Source organism: Engystomops pustulosus, chromosome 10 (assembly GCF_040894005.1).
Source record: "Engystomops pustulosus chromosome 10, aEngPut4.maternal, whole genome shotgun sequence".
NCBI classification, from domain to species: Eukaryota; Metazoa; Chordata; class Amphibia; order Anura; family Leptodactylidae; genus Engystomops; species Engystomops pustulosus.
The window spans coordinates 75,742,760-75,753,143 of record NC_092420.1 but is presented as its reverse complement, the minus strand read 5'-3'; the positions used below and the strand labels follow the sequence as shown (position 1 = coordinate 75,753,143).

The 10,384-nt window shown below is 35.4% G+C and overlaps 1 long non-coding RNA gene across 1 annotated transcript; it reads right to left on the bottom strand.

Moving 5' to 3' along the window:
• Positions 1-5,371: 5,371 nt before the first annotated feature.
• Positions 5,372-7,269, bottom strand: LOC140104873 (uncharacterized). Its single transcript, XR_011850436.1, has 4 exons — positions 7,070-7,269; positions 5,800-5,851; positions 5,653-5,719; positions 5,372-5,574 (listed from the first exon to the last, which is right to left on the bottom strand). It is a non-coding gene; the product is annotated as an uncharacterized lncRNA (long non-coding RNA).
• Positions 7,270-10,384: the final 3,115 nt, after the last annotated feature.

Sequence of the window (10,384 nt, the reverse complement as noted above, 5' to 3'; positions counted from 1 at the left end):
TTACCTGGAATATTTTGTGTTATCATGTTTGTGGGTTTTGGAGTAATTGGATCTGTAGAGCTAGAAAATTTAAATGACCCGGGCCATGCTCCATAATGTTTTGTTGTGATCCCGTTCCTTGTGGATCCACTATAACTGACGTGACCAGGTGTCTTCCATATCGTGACTTCTCCTCCCTCATTGGGTATTAGTCCAGCATGGATAGCGGCTCGGCAAATAGAGGAATCCTAAGAGAAATTATAGATACATTTATAATGCTTAACTTATTACCAATTGTAATTGTGAAAAAATTATTCAAAATAATTATCTTGGTTTGATCTTACATCAGTATAAACATCAGTTCCCCACACAGATTTTCCTTCAGCATGGCATTCAGCTGGGCATAAAACACTAAGGAATAGAAAAAAATAATTTAAAAATGGTAATAAAAAATTGAAGATAAAGGTAAAACTAGACAATATATAAGTCTTCTTACTTAGCAGAGGATCCTGTTATGTCCTTGGCTGTGGTTGTACAGGTTGCAGTCACTGCAATGAATTATCAATTGTATGAGACAAAATGTGTTTTTTTGTTGTAAAAACAGGCACAAAGCTTCACTTTAATTTTTACAATGAAATTGATTTGGTAGGTTGACAGTAACTGGGCAACAGTCCCTGCTTATCTCTGAGTGATAACAGATGAGGGGAAAACATAAAAACTAATAAGAAAAGTAGCCAAGTCGAATAACAAGAGTAACACAAAGTACCAAATCAATAGACAAAGGGATAACCAGGAATGCAAGTCAAGGAATCATAAGATACTAGAAAAAAAGCAAACAGAATACATGCAAGCTTAGTCAAATGTGAACCATAACAAGCACTGAGTATAGATACCAGATAGACAGAAACTTTATGTAATGTAAATTACCTGGAATATTTTGTGTTATCATGTTTGTGGGTTTTGGAGTAATTGGATCTGTAGAGTTAGAAAATTTAAATGACCCGGGCCATGCTCCATAATGTTTTGTTGTGATCCCGTTCCTTGTGGATCCACTATAACTGACGTGACCAGGTGTCTTCCATACCGTGACTTCTCCTCCCTCATTGGGTATTAGTCCAGCATGGATAGCAGCTCGGCAAATAGAGGAATCCTATGAGAAATTATAGATACATTTATAATGCTTAACTTATTACCAATTGTAATTTTGAATAATGGTTTTGGTTTGATCTTACATCAGTATAAACATCAGTTCCCCACACAGATTTTCCATCAGCGAGGCATGCAGCTGGGCATAAAACACTAAGGAATAGAAAAAAATAATTTAAAAATGGTAATAAAAAATTGAAGATAAAGGTAAAACTAGACAATATATAAGTCTTCTTACTTAGCAGAGGATCCTGTTATGTCCTTGGCTGTGGTTGTACAGGTTGCAGTCACTGCAATGAATTATCAATTGTATGAGACAAAATGTGTTTTTTTGTTGTAAAAAACAGGCACAAAGCTTCACTTTAATTTTTACTATGAAATCGCTTTGGGAGGTTGACAGTAACTGGGCAACAGTCCCTGCTTATCTCTGAGTGATAACAGATGAGGGGAAAACATAAAAACTAATAAGAAAAGTAGTCAGAGCCAAGTCGAAAAACAAGAGTAACACAAAGTACCAAATCAATAGACAAAGGGATAACCAGGAAGACAAGTCAAGGGATCATAAGATACTATAAAAAAGCAGACAAAATACATGCAAGCTTAGTCAAATGTGAACCATAACAAGCACTGAGTATAGATACCAGATAGACGGAAACTTTATGTAATTTAAATTACCTGGAATATTTTGTGTTATCATGTTTGTGAGTTTTGGAGTAATTGGATCTGTAGAGTTAGAAAATTTAAATGACCCGGGCCATGCTCCATAATGTTTTGTTGTGATCCCGTTCCTTGTGGATCCACTATAACTGACGTGACCAGGTGTCTTCCATATCGTGACTTCTCCTCCCTCATTGGGTATTAGTCCAGCATGGATAGCGGCTCGGCAAATAGAGGAATCCTAAGAGAAATTATACTTACATTTATAATGCTTAACTTATTACGAATTGTAATTTTGAATAATGGTTTTGGTGTGATCTTACATCAGTATAAACATCAGTGCCCCACACAGATTTTCCATCAGCGAGGCATTCAGCTGGGCATAAAACACTAAGGAATAGAAAAAAATAATTAGAAAATGTAAATAAAAAATATTGAAGATAAAGGTAAAACTAGACAATATATAAGTCTTCTTACTTAGCAGAGGATCCTGTTATGTCCTTGGCTGTGGTTGTACAGGTTGCAGTCACTGCAATGAATTATCAATTGTATGAGACAAAATGTGTTTTTTTGTTGTAAAAACAGGCACAAAGCTTCACTTTAATTTTTACAATGAAATTGATTTGGGAGGTTGACAGTAACTGGGCAACAGTCCTTGCTTAGCTCTGAGTGATGACAGATGAGGGAAAAACATAAAAACTAATAAGAAAAGTAGCCAAGTCGAAAAACAAGAGTAACACAAAGTACCAAATCAATAGACAAAGGGATAACCAGGAATGCAAGTCAAGGAATCATAAGATACTAGAAAAAAAGTAAACAGAATACATGCAAGCTTAGTCAAATGTGAACCATAACAAGCACTGAGTATAGATACCAGATAGACAGAAACTTTATGTAATGTAAATTACCTGGAATATTTTGTGTTATCATGTTTGTGGGTTTTGGAGTAATTGGATCTGTAGAGTTAGAAAATTTAAATGACCCGGGCCATGCTCCATAATGTTTTGTTGTGATCCCGTTCCTTGTGGATCCACTATAACTGACGTGACCAGGTGTCTTCCATACCGTGACTTCTCCTCCCTCATTGGGTATTAGTCCAGCATGGATAGCAGCTCGGCAAATAGAGGAATCCTAAGAGAAATTATAGATACATTTATAATGCTTAACTTATTACCAATTGTAATTTTGAATAATGGTTTTGGTTTGATCTTACATCAGTATAAACATCAGTTCCCCACACAGATGTTCCATCAGCGAGGCATTCAGCTGGGCATAAAACACTAAGGAATGCAAAAAAATAATTTAAAAATGGTAATAAAAAATTGAAGATAAAGGTAAAACTAGACAATATATAAATCTTCTTACTTAGCAGAGGATCCTGTTATGTCCTTGGCTGTGGTTGTACAGGTTGCAGTCACTGCAATGAATTATCAATTGTATGAGACAAAATGTGTTTTTTTGTTGTAAAAACAGGCACAAAGCTTCACTTTAATTTTTACAATGAAATTGATTTGGGAGGTTGACAGTAACTGGGCAACAGTCCTTGCTTATCTCTGAGTGATAACAGATGAGGGGAAAACATAAAAACTAATAAGAAAAGTAGCCAAGTCGAATAACAAGAGTAACACAAAGTACCAAATCAATAGACAAAGGGATAACCAGGAATGCAAGTCAAGGAATCATAAGATACTAGAAAAAAGCAGACAGAATACATGCAAGCTTAGTCAAATGTGAACCATAACAAGCACTGAGTATAGATACCAGATAGACAGAAACTTTATGTAATGTAAATTACCTGGAATATTTTGTGTTATCATGTTTGTGGGTTTTGGAGTAATTGGATCTGTAGAGTTAGAAAATTTAAATGACCCGGGCCATGCTCCATAATGTTTTGTTGTGATCCCGTTCCTTGTGGATCCACTATAACTGACGTGACCAGGTGTCTTCCATACCGTGACTTCTCCTCCCTCATTGGGTATTAGTCCAGCATGGATAGCAGCTCGGCAAATAGAGGAATCCTAAGAGAAATTATAGATACATTTATAATGCTTAACTTATTACCAATTGTAATTTTGAATAATGGTTTTGGTTTGATCTTACATCAGTATAAACATCAGTTCCCCACACAGATGTTCCATCAGCGAGGCATTCAGCTGGGCATAAAACACTAAGGAATGCAAAAAAATAATTTAAAAATGGTAATAAAAAATTGAAGATAAAGGTAAAACTAGACAATATATAAATCTTCTTACTTAGCAGAGGATCCTGTTATGTCCTTGGCTGTGGTTGTACAGGTTGCAGTCACTGCAATGAATTATCAATTGTATGAGACAAAATGTGTTTTTTTGTTGTAAAAACAGGCACAAAGCTTCACTTTAATTTTTACAATGAAATTGATTTGGGAGGTTGACAGTAACTGGGCAACAGTCCTTGCTTATCTCTGAGTGATAACAGATGAGGGGAAAACATAAAAACTAATAAGAAAAGTAGCCAAGTCGAATAACAAGAGTAACACAAAGTACCAAATCAATAGACAAAGGGATAACCAGGAATGCAAGTCAAGGAATCATAAGATACTAGAAAAAAGCAGACAGAATACATGCAAGCTTAGTCAAATGTGAACCATAACAAGCACTGAGTATAGATACCAGATAGACAGAAACTTTATGTAATGTAAATTACCTGGAATATTTTGTGTTATCATGTTTGTGGGTTTTGGAGTAATTGGATCTGTAGAGTTAGAAAATTTAAATGACCCGGGCCATGCTCCATAATGTTTTGTTGTGATCCCGTTCCTTGTGGATCCACTATAACTGACGTGACCAGGTGTCTTCCATACCGTGACTTCTCCTCCCTCATTGGGTATTAGTCCAGCATGGATAGCAGCTCGGCAAATAGAGGAATCCTAAGAGAAATTATAGATACATTTATAATGCTTAACTTATTACCAATTGTAATTTTGAATAATGGTTTTGGTTTGATCTTACATCAGTATAAACATCAGTTCCCCACACAGATGTTCCATCAGCGAGGCATTCAGCTGGGCATAAAACACTAAGGAATGCAAAAAAATAATTTAAAAATGGTAATAAAAAATTGAAGATAAAGGTAAAACTAGACAATATATAAATCTTCTTACTTAGCAGAGGATCCTGTTATGTCCTTGGCTGTGGTTGTACAGGTTGCAGTCACTGCAATGAATTATCAATTGTATGAGACAAAATGTGTTTTTTTGTTGTAAAAACAGGCACAAAGCTTCACTTTAATTTTTACAATGAAATTGATTTGGGAGGTTGACAGTAACTGGGCAACAGTCCTTGCTTATCTCTGAGTGATAACAGATGAGGGGAAAACATAAAAACTAATAAGAAAAGTAGCCAAGTCGAATAACAAGAGTAACACAAAGTACCAAATCAATAGACAAAGGGATAACCAGGAATGCAAGTCAAGGAATCATAAGATACTAGAAAAAAGCAGACAGAATACATGCAAGCTTAGTCAAATGTGAACCATAACAAGCACTGAGTATAGATACCAGATAGACAGAAACTTTATGTAATGTAAATTACCTGGAATATTTTGTGTTATCATGTTTGTGGGTTTTGGAGTAATTGGATCTGTAGAGTTAGAAAATTTAAATGACCCGGGCCATGCTCCATAATGTTTTGTTGTGATTCCGTTCCTTGTGGATCCACTATAACTGGCTTGACCTGGTGTCTTCCATATTGTGACTTCTCCTCCCTCATTGGGTATTATTCCAGCATGGATAGCGGCTCGGCAAATAGAGGAATCCTTTTAGAAAATATAGCTAAAGTAATAATGAAGTGTAACATTAAGAAATTACTTAAATAGTCATTGGTGTGATCTTACATCAGTATAAAGATCAGTTCCCCATAGAGATCCTCCATCAGCGAGGCATTCAGCTGGGCATAAAATACTAGGAAATACAATAACAAAAAATTTACAACATGGTTATAAAAACTTTTGAAGATAAAAATAGGATAAAAGACATCTTACTTTTCAGAGGATTCTGTTATCTCGCTGGCTGTAGTTGTACAGGTTACAGTCACTGCAATGAATTTACAATATGGAGGGATTGTTGTAATAACAGACTCGGAATTTCTACTTACAAGTATTTCTAAGTATTGCAGAGTTTGATTCCAACAGAATGCAGCCAGATTGGGCATTGACATAATGGGAAAGACCTGTAAGGGCTTAAATGTTTTCTGTCTTAAAATCCCTGAAATGCCCAATGGCACTCCCATGCTAACCGCCTGCACATGAGCCACCAATGTCTATGCTTTTTTTTAGCGTTGCCTTCTGAAAGTTTGCACTGTTACATTTTTCGAACAATGTTGCTGGCTGAGGACTTTTTGTGGATGAAGATGAATTTTCAAATTGCATCATTTTATGGTACGCTTCACTTGTTTTGTATGTTTTATTGCTTTACTTCACACAATTCACTGTATGAAATAATTAAGGTCTTGCTTTGATACAATATATACCTGCAGGGTTTATGCTGGGCAGCACTGTGCCTACGCAATCACCCAACTTAACTGTATGTACAGGTGCCTAAAGTAGTTGAGCACATTTTATATTTTAAAACTTTATTTATATGTATAGATGTCAAAGGTGACTGAACTGCTTATATATGGAAGCTTATTGCAATCTCGTGTGAAAACGATGTCCTCTTTAAAAAGAATGTTCCTATTAACAATACAGCTCACACAAATTATATATATATATAATTATATATATAAATATATAAATGATATATATATATATATATATATAAAGAGAGAGAGAGAAGAGAGAGAGAGAGAGCACTTCAACAGCCATTGTTATAACAATTCCTTAAAATGTTTTTCAATGGCCACTAACTTTATAAGAACATTTCCATCAAATCAGCAATCCAAGTGACTAGATTTTTAAAAACTATAACTTATCAGATATAAGCGCTTCTTTCCCCCATCACTTTTGCCCTTTTTGTTTTCCCTTTGTACTTCCTACTCTGCATTTCTTTCAGAAAATGTTCCTGAATTCCATCTTGCTAGAAACAAGACGGAGAACAGGTCACTGGATTGTTAGATGACATAGAAGCTCTAGGGAAGAAGGAGCAGCGCAGAACAAAAGTAACTTCTCCTTCCAGCCACTAATAGTGCCCTGCAAATTCACAGATATAAGCTGTGGAGATAAGAACTGACAGAAAATTAAAATTTGTTTTATAATCTTTGGAAACATTTGCTTTTCAAATTTTTCCATTTAAGAAGAATGTAAATTAGAATACCTGGAGGCTTCTGTGTAACCACTTTTGTTGGTTGTGGAGTTACTGGACTTGAAGAGTTAACAAATATGAAAGAGCCAGTCCATGCTCCATAGTTATTGGTTGTGATCCCGTTCTTTGCGGATCCACTATAACTGACGTGACCAGGTGTCTTCCATACCGTGACTTCTCCTCCCTCATTGGGTATTAGTCCAGCATGGATAGCAGCTCGGCAAATAGAGGAATCCTAAGAGAAATTATAGATACATTTATAATGCTTAACTTATTACCAATTGTAATTTTGAATAATGGTTTTGGTTTGATCTTACATCAGTATAAACATCAGTTCCCCACACAGATGTTCCATCAGCGAGGCATTCAGCTGGGCATAAAACACTAAGGAATGCAAAAAAATAATTTAAAAATGGTAATAAAAAATTGAAGATAAAGGTAAAACTAGACAATATATAAATCTTCTTACTTAGCAGAGGATCCTGTTATGTCCTTGGCTGTGGTTGTACAGGTTGCAGTCACTGCAATGAATTATCAATTGTATGAGACAAAATGTGTTTTTTTGTTGTAAAAACAGGCACAAAGCTTCACTTTAATTTTTACAATGAAATTGATTTGGGAGGTTGACAGTAACTGGGCAACAGTCCTTGCTTATCTCTGAGTGATAACAGATGAGGGGAAAACATAAAAACTAATAAGAAAAGTAGCCAAGTCGAATAACAAGAGTAACACAAAGTACCAAATCAATAGACAAAGGGATAACCAGGAATGCAAGTCAAGGAATCATAAGATACTAGAAAAAAAGCAAACAGAATACATGCAAGCTTAGTCAAATGTGAACCATAACAAGCACTGAGTATAGATACCAGATAGACAGAAACTTTATGTAATGTAAATTACCTGGAATATTTTGTGTTATCATGTTTGTGGGTTTTGGAGTAATTGGATCTGTAGAGTTAGAAAATTTAAATGACCCGGGCCATGCTCCATAATGTTTTGTTGTGATCCCGTTCCTTGTGGATCCACTATAACTGACGTGACCAGGTGTCTTCCATACCGTGACTTCTCCTCCCTCATTGGGTATTAGTCCAGCATGGATAGCAGCTCGGCAAATAGAGGAATCCTATGAGAAATTATAGATACATTTATAATGCTTAACTTATTACCAATTGTAATTTTGAATAATGGTTTTGGTTTGATCTTACATCAGTATAAACATCAGTTCCCCACACAGATTTTCCATCAGCGAGGCATGCAGCTGGGCATAAAACACTAAGGAATAGAAAAAAATAATTTAAAAATGGTAATAAAAAATTGAAGATAAAGGTAAAACTAGACAATATATAAGTCTTCTTACTTAGCAGAGGATCCTGTTATGTCCTTGGCTGTGGTTGTACAGGTTGCAGTCACTGCAATGAATTATCAATTGTATGAGACAAAATGTGTTTTTTTGTTGTAAAAAACAGGCACAAAGCTTCACTTTAATTTTTACTATGAAATCGCTTTGGGAGGTTGACAGTAACTGGGCAACAGTCCCTGCTTATCTCTGAGTGATAACAGATGAGGGGAAAACATAAAAACTAATAAGAAAAGTAGTCAGAGCCAAGTCGAAAAACAAGAGTAACACAAAGTACCAAATCAATAGACAAAGGGATAACCAGGAAGACAAGTCAAGGGATCATAAGATACTATAAAAAAGCAGACAAAATACATGCAAGCTTAGTCAAATGTGAACCATAACAAGCACTGAGTATAGATACCAGATAGACGGAAACTTTATGTAATTTAAATTACCTGGAATATTTTGTGTTATCATGTTTGTGAGTTTTGGAGTAATTGGATCTGTAGAGTTAGAAAATTTAAATGACCCGGGCCATGCTCCATAATGTTTTGTTGTGATCCCGTTCCTTGTGGATCCACTATAACTGACGTGACCAGGTGTCTTCCATATCGTGACTTCTCCTCCCTCATTGGGTATTAGTCCAGCATGGATAGCGGCTCGGCAAATAGAGGAATCCTAAGAGAAATTATACTTACATTTATAATGCTTAACTTATTACGAATTGTAATTTTGAATAATGGTTTTGGTGTGATCTTACATCAGTATAAACATCAGTGCCCCACACAGATTTTCCATCAGCGAGGCATTCAGCTGGGCATAAAACACTAAGGAATAGAAAAAAATAATTAGAAAATGTAAATAAAAAATATTGAAGATAAAGGTAAAACTAGACAATATATAAGTCTTCTTACTTAGCAGAGGATCCTGTTATGTCCTTGGCTGTGGTTGTACAGGTTGCAGTCACTGCAATGAATTATCAATTGTATGAGACAAAATGTGTTTTTTTGTTGTAAAAACAGGCACAAAGCTTCACTTTAATTTTTACAATGAAATTGATTTGGGAGGTTGACAGTAACTGGGCAACAGTCCTTGCTTAGCTCTGAGTGATGACAGATGAGGGAAAAACATAAAAACTAATAAGAAAAGTAGCCAAGTCGAAAAACAAGAGTAACACAAAGTACCAAATCAATAGACAAAGGGATAACCAGGAATGCAAGTCAAGGAATCATAAGATACTAGAAAAAAAGTAAACAGAATACATGCAAGCTTAGTCAAATGTGAACCATAACAAGCACTGAGTATAGATACCAGATAGACAGAAACTTTATGTAATGTAAATTACCTGGAATATTTTGTGTTATCATGTTTGTGGGTTTTGGAGTAATTGGATCTGTAGAGTTAGAAAATTTAAATGACCCGGGCCATGCTCCATAATGTTTTGTTGTGATCCCGTTCCTTGTGGATCCACTATAACTGACGTGACCAGGTGTCTTCCATACCGTGACTTCTCCTCCCTCATTGGGTATTAGTCCAGCATGGATAGCAGCTCGGCAAATAGAGGAATCCTAAGAGAAATTATAGATACATTTATAATGCTTAACTTATTACCAATTGTAATTTTGAATAATGGTTTTGGTTTGATCTTACATCAGTATAAACATCAGTTCCCCACACAGATGTTCCATCAGCGAGGCATTCAGCTGGGCATAAAACACTAAGGAATGCAAAAAAATAATTTAAAAATGGTAATAAAAAATTGAAGATAAAGGTAAAACTAGACAATATATAAATCTTCTTACTTAGCAGAGGATCCTGTTATGTCCTTGGCTGTGGTTGTACAGGTTGCAGTCACTGCAATGAATTATCAATTGTATGAGACAAAATGTGTTTTTTTGTTGTAAAAACAGGCACAAAGCTTCACTTTAATTTTTACAATGAAATTGATTTGGGAGGTTGACAGTAACTGGGCAACAGTCCTTGCTTAT